The sequence below is a fragment of the Dermacentor albipictus genome, chromosome 5 (assembly GCF_038994185.2).
Source record: "Dermacentor albipictus isolate Rhodes 1998 colony chromosome 5, USDA_Dalb.pri_finalv2, whole genome shotgun sequence".
Classification (NCBI taxonomy): Eukaryota; Metazoa; Arthropoda; class Arachnida; order Ixodida; family Ixodidae; genus Dermacentor; species Dermacentor albipictus.
In genome coordinates this window covers 133,428,664-133,442,741 of record NC_091825.1, presented here as the reverse complement: position 1 = coordinate 133,442,741, position 14,078 = coordinate 133,428,664, and the positions used below count along the sequence as shown (strand labels likewise).

The 14,078-nt window shown below is 45.4% G+C and overlaps 1 protein-coding gene across 1 annotated transcript in view; it reads right to left on the bottom strand.

The window, feature by feature from the left end:
- Positions 1-14,078, bottom strand: part of LOC139060107 (mitochondrial tRNA methylthiotransferase CDK5RAP1-like) — a 127,206-nt gene that overhangs the window by 49,399 nt on the left and 63,729 nt on the right. The window lies entirely within an intron of this gene.

Genomic DNA, 14,078 nt, shown 5'->3' with positions numbered 1-14,078 from the left:
TCTGCAGCGGCTGTTGTGGATCGCGCCCACGCGTCACCTATACGCGCTGCCTGTCGTGGGCTCCCGATTAGCGAGGCAGTCGCGCCACACTTCGCTCCATTCGCAACGCGCCGCACGAGACAGACGGTCCGCGATTTCCAATATATCGCTAAATCAAAACATGTATAAAGCTGCGCTAAAATTTCGGGTCAGGGAGTATCGTAATCGTTGGTGAATCTTTAAATCTTTATTTGTCTCCGTCAAACCCTGACAAAGCCAAGTGATTTTGTCGGAAAGCTGGCTCCAATCTCAGAGGTCCCTAGTTCGATCACCGTAGGTAGCTTAAGTCTTCATCTTCTTCTGAACCTCTGTCGTGAGAGTACTACTGGACCGATTTAATTTATTCCCTTATCATAATATAAATATATTGGAAACATGTATAGAATATCACCAGATTCTTCACAGCGTTAAATTGTTAAATGAATGAGGGCTAATCATGTGAATGGATGTTCGCCGCTGAGATGGCGGTACTTTTGTGTATATTTCTGATGTAGTACGATCATAGAGGCAACGTATTGACGTCGTGCATTTTACCCAAGGGGCAAGCAACTTGGTTTGAAACTCGTGCTCACAGCAGACACAAGGGCTTGGAAATCGCAGCTGTTCGACCTGAGCATCGCATGTTTTATGGGCAAGTTCAGGATTTCAGAAGTTACGCCTTCTCATGCCTAGGTACGCTGTAGTAATGCGAGTTTACGAAAAATCGCCCATTCTTGTTAGGTCAAACCACGACCGGCTTTATTAGTAATAAAGCCGGTCGTGGGTCAAACTAACGCAGCCTTATTTGATGGTGTCACGTGTAATAGTAATTATTCGTTAAACCGTCCTTAATTATACCTAAATGAGCAGGGGTAATGAGTCTCTCAATTATTGCTGAAGGCCCTCATTGTTCAGCCGGCCAGATTCAGAGCGTCAAACAAAGCGTACGAGGAACATTTTTCTAGGACAGCGCCTTGCCGTACAAGGCTTATGTTTTTTCATGAGATGAAGGTATACCGGTGCTATCTACCGCGAAAAAAAAATATATTTTTTGTATTTTTCTTGCATCGTGTCGTGAGTAGGAAGATGATGAACGATTCCACGCGTCGCAAGCTCTCTGAAAGTTTGCCCGGACAACACCTGGGAGACATAGCACTTTTGCTTCCGTTCTCTTTAGGAGCGTATAATACCCACAGTCAGTGTTTGAAAAAAAAAATACGGGTTCTTACTGCGAACATTCCATCAGACAGCAGCTCGGGAAAGTCAAACACTGCCGAAGAAGCGCAGCGAAATGAACTCGCGTCGCGATACTCATTTGCGCGTTCCATCATTACGGTCACTACAAACAGGCAAATGCAGCGGAACCGGTTCACAGAATGCGAGCTATAGCAGAACACGCAGTACAGGAGACCCTAACGAGCTTCGCTGTTTGCTAAAAGCGCTTGGTTATAGCGAAGAACACAACGCGGATCCACATAATATGGATGCATGCTCGCATTAAAGAAGCAATTAATCAAGTTTCTTCGGAATGCATCTACCGACCAGAGCGAGGTATAGCGTACGTGGGGAAGAGCGAGGAGACGTGGGGCGAGTCTTGTGATGTCATATTGACTGGGGCGAAACATAAACGTACTGGAAGCAGCTGCTATCCCGTGAAGAAGTATAGGACAACAAAGAGAAATTAATGGCACAGCGAGCTCTGTTCATCAGACAGCAGGCCCATGTCTGTCGCCGTGCATGTCTACCGCAGATAGAGTTGCAGGACGCGGGAAGCAGGGAGTGGTCGTCTAATGACAACGCAAGCGAGGCAAGGCGTGCTTACAACGGCAAGCACGCACCCAGATAGACAAGCACGTAGCGCACACTCCTAGGCCCGAAAGAGTGCCTTTCATATTTGATACCTGATGAATGGAAAGCAATTACAACGATGCCGCCAACACCATCACGTCGTGGCTTGATTGGATTTGGTTTATTTGATGATACTGGAAACGCCGGCGACTTTCGTCGCCGCCTTTTTCCACAACGTTTTGTTGACGAGTATACAGAAGTTACGTGAAGAGATGACCTAACAAGGAAATACGTTGACACACATGCAACATATACAGTAACGAGCATCTAGCGTCAGCGAGCTTGAATCGATGAACAATCTGCCGGGTGTTATATTTTTTATTTTAATGTAGAACAGATTTTTAATATCGCCGGAAGCATTTAGCACAAATCTAATTATTGAGGCGGAGTACTCGAACAAGTAAAAATTATTTACACGGCAAATCAATACGCCTAATCACTTACTAAAACGATTTTACTAATAAACTTTTCAAGTAATTATTTTAGTGTACTGCAATACAAGAATTGAAGCCAGTGACTTTAGAAGGCACATCCACTTGGAACAACTTTCGAAACTAGCACTAGTTTTGAAATAAGGGCAGTCAAGCTTGCTATAAAAGAGCACTGTTCTACTTTTTTTAGCAAAACGTCTTTTTATGTTCTGAAACTCAAACATTACTGAAATATCAATGTATTTCGTCACAAACTTTGGTACCGTATATCTCGAAACAGACGTCATCCTCTGAATTTGTTCCAAGTGGACATGACTTTGAAAGATTCCGGTTACAATTTGTAGATTGCACTATATGGCGTAAAGTAATTAGTATAGAAGCAAGAGGATTGTTATGAGTCTAACATTCGCTTTCATTTGTTGTACAAATGATGCCTTCCTCTGAGAGTAATCTAGCTCAAGAATATAGAATTGTGCTGCATATGTCACGGGCGATTTTTAAAAGGTGCTGCTACCGGTAAATTAGAGCACCCCGTATTGTGGGCGCGACAAGATATTTGGTAGGATGTGCACATAGGCGATCAGGCAAAGGATACAAGCAATCGAAGAAAGCATTCAAATGCGACGGCAATTGTATACGGACACACGTGACACGTTCCCTGCCATTCTGCTGTCCCGCTATCCTATGCTGTCCCGCGCATGCGCGGCTCGTGAGCGCGAGGCTCGAGGGTCTCCAGAGACGTGCGTTTGTCTGCAAAAACGACGGAGCAAAGTGGGGGAACCGTCATTGGTCCGCTCAATCGGCTCGGGGGCGGAGCCAAGACGGCATTTTGTCTTTCCCTCCTGGCATGAGCGCGGTACGCACGCGCTCTGTACGCACACGAAAGCGCCGTTCCTCGCTGAGAAGGAGATTCTTGATGATGGGAAGGAAAGGTTGGGATAAAGTGCAGCGCAGTAACTGTCTCTCAGCAGAGGACACCTCAACCGCGCTGCACAGGGGGTAGGGAATGAAAGTAGAGGGAGAGAAAGTGCACCAGAAACAGCAGCACGCCGCAGACATGTGGTGGAGCTAAAGGCGGTCGGCGAGGCCGACAGCCTCGGCGAATGTCAGGAGCGCACGTAGTAGTGTCCTGTGTCGTGAAGAGCAGCCCGAGATGTGCAGGAGTTCAGTCACGGTGTCGCACGGCAGGCCGTGCCCACGGTAAACACGGGCAAGAGACGCGCGCGCGAGCGAGAAGTTGGGGCACTCACATAGCAGATGCTGGAGTGTCTCGATCGCGCCGCGGAGCTGCTTTGTGTATGCACTGGTGTGGAGAGCTGAGCGGACAGTAAACGTCAAGCTAATATTGTTATATACTATTTCACTGGGCGCTGACCAACGGTTTTCCCGTCGCTCTCATCTCGTGCACCATAGAGGTCCAGCGCCTCCAGCGCCACTGGCGGAGGTCTTCATCGCGCCAGCGTTATGAGACGCCTGGTAGCTGCCAGGGTGCTGTCTCTTCTGCATACGCTGCAGGAGTTGTCTTGCGTGCTGCTTCGCGCCGGCGTGTCGCACCCGCGTATATAGTTGGAACAACGTCCGAGGAATTCAAGCGTAACACTAAAACTTGCTATCGCTATCATAGTGCGTCGCCCTTCGGGCGAAACTGCCTTTTTTTTTTAGATTTTGCTGTGATGGCACCCATTTCCTTGTCACCGCAGTATGTTACTGGAGTACAGCTGTCAAAACTTCACTTCCGCCAGCATGGGCATATTCTTAGAGAACTTACGCAGAGAACGTATTTCTTGGAGCGCCAAGATCCAGCGTTATTTCACATAAACGCCGCTTCGTTTTGTCAGTGGCCCACATGTATGGGTGCAAAGTGCATGCATGCGCAACAAATAAATAACCTACAGATGATATCGGCAAAGTCGCGATGACTCGTACGAAAACGCGCTCAGCGCATTTCGGCGCGCCTTCGAAAATTTCGGGACTTTGCTCTTTGAATAAAAGGACATCAAAAGGAAATGGCTTCTTGTGCATAAGAGATCAGAAAAAAAGTTTTCTCGATAGGAACACTGCGTAAACACTCGACTATGTTATTCAAATACGCGTTCAGGCTGAGGAAAATGAATGCTGCGTACGCATAGGGAAGCGAATAGCAGTGGAAAAAGCGGCGAAAAGAAGCAACATGACGTGACCTCGTGGAACGCATATCCAGCCCAAAGCGCTGTCATTGGGGCACCCTGCTGCCGTGTTTGTGCAAAAATATTTGCGAACATGAAAAGATGAAGACAGGACAAACTGTAACAACTCGCAGAGGGATCAAGCACTTGCCAAATATTTTGCCTCCTGTACCATGGTCTCAGAGGTCCACATCATGATCTTTAGTGTGACAAAACCGATGTAAGAACCGGACACCATGTCAACATTCCTTTCGTTGCTACAAAACGAAACAAAAATGAAAAAAGAAAGAGAAAACGAGGAAGAGCATGTTGTTTGACTGCAGACCGGACTGAAGCATTTACGGCTGCGTTTTTTTTTCCCTGCCTTTCTTGTGTCGCAAGGTGTGCTCCTCTTGCGCAACGCAGAATTACGCAAAGCAACGTATACCGACCTTCAAATGCTAGCTACTGCCGATTCCTCGCTTCCGGTTGCTGTGTAACCGTTGTGCACTTGAAGCTGCTGCCACTGATGGCAAAACGTGGTCATCAATCACGGCGGGAGCAACATGAGAAAACGACCAAAGCAATACACCCGCAATATGCGGAAGAAATGACGTGCTCGCTAGACACTTGTTGAATGGTCATAAGATGGAGTGACCTTGAGAACCTACCATCGTTGCGGGGTGGTTTTACACGTTATCCGGGGCTACGCTGGCCTTTCGAAATCTGTTCGTAAGCCCGAGTGAGAAGTGCAAGTTCGTTGTTGCATGGGGTTCTATACGCGCTATCCTATCATGACTGGCTATGCTACATGATGAATACGTGGCGTTCCTCGTGGTAACGGACACAGGAGGCAGTAAGGTCACGTGGAAAGTACCGAACAGAGTAAGAATAGCGATGTGGGCGAGTTGGTTTAAGCTGATGGTGTAATTTCTGCACCGCGAAGCACTGAAATGCGCAAAAAAAGGGGAAAAAAGGACGAAGGAATAGCGAGAGAAGGACAAACAGGATCTTTGCGCTGCAGAAATTATGTGTAACAGAGCACTTTCGCTGTCATACGTGCCACGATTGTTCTGAATTGTCGCAACGTAATTTTACCACGAGGGGAATAAACCGAAAGTAAGGAACACTTATTAAATTCGAAAATTCCGCCGAACATTGTCCGACGTGCATTATTTACTTGCAAAGTGATGTCGCTGACACGAAATGCTCTCGTCCCATCCTATGATTTAAGGAGTAGTGACGAACGTTTAGTTCTGTGCGAAGGTTAGGCGTCAAGGTATGCAAGTCACTCGTGTGAGTTTCACAAATCAGGGCGTCTTCTTGAAACTACCATTACGCAGCCGCTTGGACACTTCAACGCAAAAGAGAGAGAGAGAGAAAAAAATAATGGACCGTGTGAACGTGCCATACAAATTAAAGATTACCAAGCTTCTTGATGTCATCTTTTCCGAGAGAAAACGGAACTTGATGTATACATGTCGTTCACTGACGCCAGCCATCGCTAAACCAAAACAGAAAGCGACAGACGCTCAAACGAAAGCATTGCAGTAAGCAGACGCAATGTTGCACAAGGACACTGTTCAGCCAACTGATACAGATGACAATATAGAACACGAGCCTAGTTACACGCGTTTGTATTATTTTGCCTTCCGCCTCAGTACAATAATTCTCGCTACTTTTGGTAGGTTTTGGTAGGTTTTTTGACGTTCTATTGAAAGGCCTATGCACGTTTATATATATGCTAACACTTTTAATTAACTATTGTCGTTACGGTGTTTGTACATCATGAATATAATAAAATCACAGAAAGTTCACAGGAAGGAAATGAATGTAAAATACGCGTTAGACTGGCCATAGGCTGGCCCAGTTAACTTGGGTAATTTTTGATCTAGCATTTTCACCTTTGTGTAGACACAAAACTGTGGGCGAATACTTGTCTTTGGTAAGGCGCTATGCTGTTACAGGACAGCATTTATAGATATCAGGGCGCAGTTTTGCGTAAAAAGTAGAAACTGAAAAAACAAAACATAATGGGGCTTGTGCAGAGTAAAACAGTTTTTCGCATACTAAATGCTTGCGCAAGACGGTGCATTAATATCCATGAGGTAACAGTCTCTTTTCTTCTCCCTTTCCTTTTTTGCGCCTACCCACGCACACTTACTACACAGTAGTTCGGAACAGAAAGCGCATTAGTGGGACGAAGCTAGAATTTTAATTAAAAGTGTGCGAATAAATGGTATATCACCAGGTATTAATTATTTACGCGGCGAAAACTTCGGCCAACTTTTCGTGCGTTCTGCTCCAAAATTAACCCCGACCTTTTCATTCGCTTTTTGAAAGCTCGCCGGCGAGTTTCCGAGCCCTATTGCATACCATACTGCTCTGCGAATGAGTGCAGCTTTACAGTCAAGCAAATCAATGACTGAGCGAGGTTTCAGACGATGCAATAAATTAAGGAGGTGCCAAACTTTAGTGAAAGCATGTTTGCTGTTTGTAGCGTTCGTCTACACTGGAATGTCGCGACGGCCTTAAGTGATTATGTGAAAAGGTTTTTGTCGATTCTGTCCATAGCCAACTCGCTCTTTAATTAATCTATATTCTGGCGTGGCCGTTCGTACATAAAGATGGCGCGTTACAGTGTCCCGGCGTAATTAGGCTCTCTCTCTCTCTCTCTCTCGCACACGCACACACACACACACACACACACACACACACGCGCGCGCACACACACACACACACACGCACACACACACACACACACACACACACACACACACACACACACACACACACACACACACACACACACACACACACACACACACACACACACACACACGCTTTGTTACCGCACACATATCTTTGTTTACCAGATAAGCGAATGAAATACCTAGTCAGATGGCGCGCCATAAAATGCTCATTTATGTGAGTACAGAATTTAGGTGACATGCGGACGTGTTTTCTTCGAAGGCAAAACGTACTGATTCAAACATACAACTACATCTGCCAGGCAAGCAACTTGTATTCGCTACTGCGTTTTCTGCGGGGAACGGTGGCTCGGTCAGCTCGCTAGCCCTGTGGTAATGGCGGCCCTGCTTGAACACAAAATTGATAGCTATGGCACTCTCATGCGTACAGCAATTGGGGAAAAAAAAAGACCACAATGCGGACCGAATTAGTTCAGTGCCAATACAGAACACGTTAAGGGAACTCATACGGAAAATTCCAAGTCCACATGGAGTGTCCGGTTTTCAGAAGTGCAGAAATGTGGCCAAGTACTGTCAGCGGCGGTAACGTGCGATTACAGGGAAGCATTTCCTATTCACAAGGCAGGAGATACCTGTTTCAGCTTGACTTTTGTAGCTTTGCACAATAGCGAGGTTCTTCTTCGTACTTCTATGGTGTATGTGCTTGCTATCGCCTGTATGTTTGAGTTTTTAAGTGGTCTATTGCGATCAGTGTAAGAAACCCGGACGGTTGTAAGCGGCGCAGCGTATGTGTCCCCTTACTTTGCCACGTGTTTTAGCCGAACACATGTCAGACAGACCAAACAGCCCAAGTCGCAACTCTTCTGAAATTGGAGACAAGCCGGCAGTCGTACAGACTGTCGACTACGTAGGCCCGGTATGGAATTTGTAGATCTGTAGTCGCTTTCTTTCATGATTGCGTAAGGAAGAACCAAAATAATCAGGTAAGTGAATGTCGCGCGCGCTGAGCAAATGGGTTCATCTAGTGAAAGGTTAGGTAAGCTAAACGGTGATTGTATACAGCATTTATACAAAAATAGACACTCAGGCTCGACAAAAAAAAAAAGATGTGAGAAAAGTAAGATTAATTCGTTGTATCTCGCTTCACTCTATCACTTTTTTCTTTATTACTCTACAGTTTATCTAGAAAGAGCGCGATAACGAAAACTATACATACAGCAAAATACTGACAGAAAAATGGGTGCATAACGATGGATTGGTCAAAAGAAACATTAGAGAGAGGCTTAAAATACTAAATAAAACAAATGAGAGTTAGAAGCGGCGGCTAAACGTTATTAAAAACAAGAAGGCAAAAACCAATTACTGGACCCCCTCAACTTTCACTGAGCGTTTGACATCACGAGAGAGTCCGGCGATTAAAAAAAAAGAAGAAGGGACCGAGCGGGGCGGAATTGTCGGTAGCCCAATTAATTCACCGCACCGAACAGGAAACGTTTGAAAATAAGAGAATACAGAAAGTTTTAGATGGCTATATCAGTTAGACCGAATTCGAGCCAATAACCAGGACATGTTGGAAACAAGCAAGAACCAGACCTATCCATAGCGTGGGGTCGTAGGATTGAACAAACTTGGATTTGTAAGTGGAATTTAAAAAGCCTGTCGAGAAGAGAGAGTTTTAAACGAGGCGTATCACTTTATTTCGATTTTTCGTCCTTAAGAATCCTATGAGCAGATGCGGGTGCCACGATAGCGGTGAGAAACGTTTCTTTTAATTTTTTTTTCTCGTTTCTGTTTTTTTTCTTCGCGCAGACGGTTCATCACTGTCACGAAGGAAGTGATAATGTTCGTCTTTTCTACCCCATCTCTTCCATCAAGCCTGCCCTGCAAAGAAAGACGCGTGGTTGTCTCGTGAAACAGCTTTAAGCAGAAGTATCGATCGAACGCAACCTTCGTTACTGGAAAATGCAGATTTCGCCTCTAAGCGGAAGTGCGTGACGTCGGCCGAAATATAGGAAGCGGAGGTGAATAAAACGAAAGAAAAAAAAGAGACATTCCCCGCAAATTTTCGCCCTTGCCATCACCTTAGCTGTGTTGCGGGAATTGGATCGATGCCGCTCGTGTGGCAGCGGCCAGCGGCGCCTCAGATCGCGCCTGTCGCGGTCACCCTCGTCCCCGCGGTCCGGACACCGGATTAGGAGTTTCTCGCAAATTAGGCCTCCCGCGCGGTTCGGGCTCCCCTTCATCGATCCTCCCGGCGCTTGTGCTTCACTGCCGTACCTCCCTTCAGCATCTTCGACTACCCGTTTCCTTCTTGCCGAATCGTGGACCCTTTCCTCCAAGTTGGTAGCAGTGTCTTGAGCTTTCGGTTTACTGTTATCATTTCTTTCTAGTTTGTAATCAATGCTCTTATGCTTTTACGTTGAATGTCAGTTTATGTTACCAAATGAGCTTCTGTGTAAAGATTGAAGTAGAAAATACGCCGTCCACCACCTTACTTTCTTCTACAACAGAAATGAACAAATAAACAACTTTAGAAAATGGGAGAATGAACAAGCGGTAATAAGGATACGCATAATGGGAGATGTGGATGCCACGAAGGAGAGTTTCGTGCACATCTAATTGCTGTCCACGTAGCTGGATAAATACGGGATGCCAAGTGCATTTGAGGGCTGGGTGTGACAAGAAACAACAACAGCAACAACAACCACAACAACGACAACAACGACGACGACGACGACGACGACGACGACGACGACGACGGCACAGTAACTTCCTTCGATTCACTTCCAAAAAAATGAAAGAAAAAGAAAGAAAAAGCTATAGGAAGAACTTGCACAGATAAATGCAAATGTCTTTCACAACACAGACAACATGCCCAGTTTCAAATAAGAAACAATAAAAGGTGAATGGAGGCAGCGAAATATGCACGACATATTCAATGTTGCATTTTTGGAGAGAGGACCCAAGTTTTTGTCTGTTCCTTTTCTTCCTTGCTGGCAAGCAACTGCATATGTTTATATTTCGTCTCGTCTGGTTGTCCCCCTAGTCTCTTCTCCTTCGGCCTCGTCTGGTCTTTTTGTTTCGGGAGACAGTAGTCGTACTCGAAATGGACCCTGACTGTTTATTAGCCCGTCCTCTTACCACCACGTATGCTTTGACGGTCCTTCTTTACGTAACTCCTTTTTTCCTGTTGCCTTTGGTGTCCCTCTGTTCTCGTGGCAAGAGCGAGGTCACGCCTCTGGCTTCTCTTGCTTGCTTGCTTGCTTGCTTGCTTGCTTGCTTGCTTGCTTGCTTGCTCGCTTTCTTGCTTGCTCCTCACTAGTTGCGCTTGCCCACTATAGGAGATTGGCCAAGAAGCCGGCGGTTAAAGGTTAAAGGGAAGGGAAGAGAGAAAGACCTAAACGGAAAAGTAAATCAGGGCGAAGTGTAACGTTCATGTTAGTTAAGAAACAGATTTACGAGGCAGATACAGAAATAAAACGACTTGTAATTATATATAAACACCATTTCTTTTTGTGCGATGGCACTAGAGTGCTTGGATTTTTGTTGTTATCTTTCTTTGTCGTTACCGTTTCCGCGTGTAGGCAGCAACCGCAGCGAAAGTAATTAGGGGCGTAAACAGGGAAAGTAAACAGGCGAATAGAAAGACGAAATGTTTTGATTCCCGCGTGCAGTTAGGGACGTTACATTGCGGTCAACTCTTTAAGAGACTACCTAATTAGTATTCAAAGCAAGAAAACTTTGAATGTTAATTCAATAAAATAAACGGATGTTAAAATGAGCAATGGCATTCCTTCATGCCAGTGGCGGGATTTAAACAAAACCTGTATAATTAAAGATATTTCACGCCAGTGACGTAGTAACATTGTCTACATTCTTGATATGGTTTTGCAGTAAGTAAGTGCTTTGTAAGCATTGCATATTAAGTATGCGTGATTATACCAGGATGACATGCAAATATTAATAAATGTGAAAATCACTATAAATATTTGTCATCTACATTCCGCAGCGGTTATCTGCATATATTGAAAAGAAATAGAGTGCTTCATTTGTTAACTATCCTTGAAAAATTATTGTAAAACTTTTTATGTTAATGGTAAGTTTGCTGATCTTTCTGAACCTGCTCTAATAATGTAGAATGCGCTGCCTTCAATAGCTGTTTTCAAGTTGCGTGTTTCATGTTTGGCACATAACTAGCCTTGGGCTATGGATGCTGCTTTTCTTTTAGTATCAACACACTTGTACGCAGATAGACATGAATTCAATTAAACTTGAAAGTACCATCGAGTTTACAGGGGAAAAAATATGTAGATCCTAGCGCAAACCTTGGACTCTCTGTGAATGGAAGCTTTCGTGAAGAGGTTACTTAAATGCCACAAAGATAGAATACGATGCGTACACATTGCCTTCATTGTAATCTACACAACGCGCAATCTCACACAATGTTAACGCTTAGACACCGTAGCGGTCGCAACTTAACTTTAATGGGATACAATCACTGGAAGAATGGCGAGGACAGCTACATGCTGAGAGGAGTACGACGTGAACGACTGGGGTAAAGTTGGCTATTATTTTTTTTCTTCCCCGTTTGATGCCTGCTGTTCTGTTACGCCGCTAATCGCACAAGGTTGGTGCGGTGGAGACCTCAACGAACGTAAGTGGCTTAAGAAGGCCTTCTTCGTGCCTCTTTTCTTGCCTCTTTTCTTTTTGCGTCCTGGGGAACCTTCTTCGCGGTCTTGAATTGCAGCGCTTTGCGCGCCCGACCTTGAGCGGCCTCGTTGCCTGCTGCGCGTATACGGGAAGACGATGGTACGGGATGGTATATCCGGCTTTCCTGAATAATTAACAACATGTAATGCACGTTGAATGCATTTGTCAAGGGGAAGCCGGCTGCTGAGCGCAAGTTGATGGGTTCAATTCCTGGCCACGTCTGCCGCATTTTGACGAAAACGAAATGAAAAAAAAACTAGTCTACTCAACTTTAGGTGCACTTCAAAGAATCCGACGTGACCGAAATTGACCCGGATTAGTTTTTCCAGAGCTTTGCTGGAATATGAGCACAATGCGGCATTGCATCCATTTATGTTTTCATTGAATATACTTTTTTACCTTAAGGCATACGGCTTCGAACTCGAAGAAGAAAAAAAAAGACATTATATGTGCGTGAGAGGGAATATGCTCGATAACTGCAGCAATTGTCTGTAAGTCGGTCGTCGTGAGGTAGCGCGGCAGAGCGATTCTCTCGAATGTCGGGCCACGTAATTCCTTAATTGTTTTCAATATTTTTTTTGCCACACATTGTGGCGAATATTACGGCGACGTCATGCGCTTACAATATCTCATCAGCCGCGGTTGTGGCTCAGGGGTTATGGCGTTGCGCTCCTAAGTTCAAGGCGGCGGATTCGGTCCCGTCCGCGGCGGCCGCATTTCGATGGCGGCGAAATACAAAAAACGCCCGTGTACCAGGCACTGGGTGCACGCCAAAAAACCACAGGTGATCGAAATTAATCCAGAGTTCCCCTCTATGCTTCCGTCGTTGACACGCTGGGCAAAGTTATCAACTGTGCTTCCGTCCGGACGACGAACCCAGAGGTGGCCGAGCAAGTGGCCATTGCACTCGCCATGCAAGACGGTCGGAGAGACAGGGTGTATAGCGATTCGAAAGCCGCCATCAAGGCATTCCAGAAAGGCCGGGTAGCCCGGCAGGTAGTTCAAATTCTGAAAGGCGCCAAACACGGCAACACCTCCATGCACTCGATCCTTTGGTTCCCTGCACACGTCGGGGCGATTGAGGGGGTTCCTCTGAACCTCAACGAGTCTGCCCACGAGGCTGCGCGTGGCTGTACCGACCGCGCTGCCCTCGGGTCGGGCGACTCTCTCCCCGGACACCGAGACGCTCCTCTCACACACAATGAAATAACTAAATTCTTCTACTTAGAGAGAAGGGTTTTCCCCCCGCCTCACTCCAAATTAAGCAGGCCGCAGGCGGTCACACTAAGACTTCTACAAACGAACTCGTACCCAAATCCGGCGTCCCTTAATAGCATGTATCCAGAGATTTATACGAATTGTTCTTGCGTGGCCTGTGGTGAGGTAGCTACGTTGCCTCATATGCTCTGGGAGTGCGGGTCGCTGGGCCCGAAGTTCACCAAGGAAGAGTGGGACGCCCTCCTGCGAAGTCCCGTCTTTGAGGATCAAATCCTGGCCGTCCAGCGCGCCCGCGATCGGGCCGGCAGACTAGATCTGTCAGTCCCGTCGTGGGATTAGCCAGGTGCGCGTTTTATCGCGTTTTGCTGGACCAAATAAAAGTTTATTCACTCACTCACTCACTCCCCTCTATGCGGCGTGCCTTATAATCAGAGGTTGGTTTTGCGCAGGGTAGTGGACCGGACTCTTGACTGGTTAACATCTCTGCCTTCCTTCTCTCTCTCTCTCTCTCTCTCTCTCTCTCTCTCTCTCTCTCTCTCTCTCTATATATATATATATATATATATATATATATATATATATATATATATATATATATATATATATATATATATATATATATATATATATATATATATATATATATATATATATATATATATATATATACATATATATATATATATATATATATATATATATATCTTGGAATGTAAAACTGCAGACTTGAAATCTTTACAATGTCTCATCAGATGGGGTATACGGTCACATGAATTCATGATGTGGATTCCATAATTAAAGGCAGGCCGTGGACTAGAGTTGCAGCCTAGTAGACTAGGCGAGAATGGGCACCGGCCAATCGTCATAGTGAATATGATATACACTATCACGGTGACTGAATTCGGTCATAGTGGCGTTAAAAAACAAACAAACTTAGCAATTGAATTTCAACCCCAAAATAGGGCAGATTTGAACGCCGTTATGCTTTCTACGTTAGT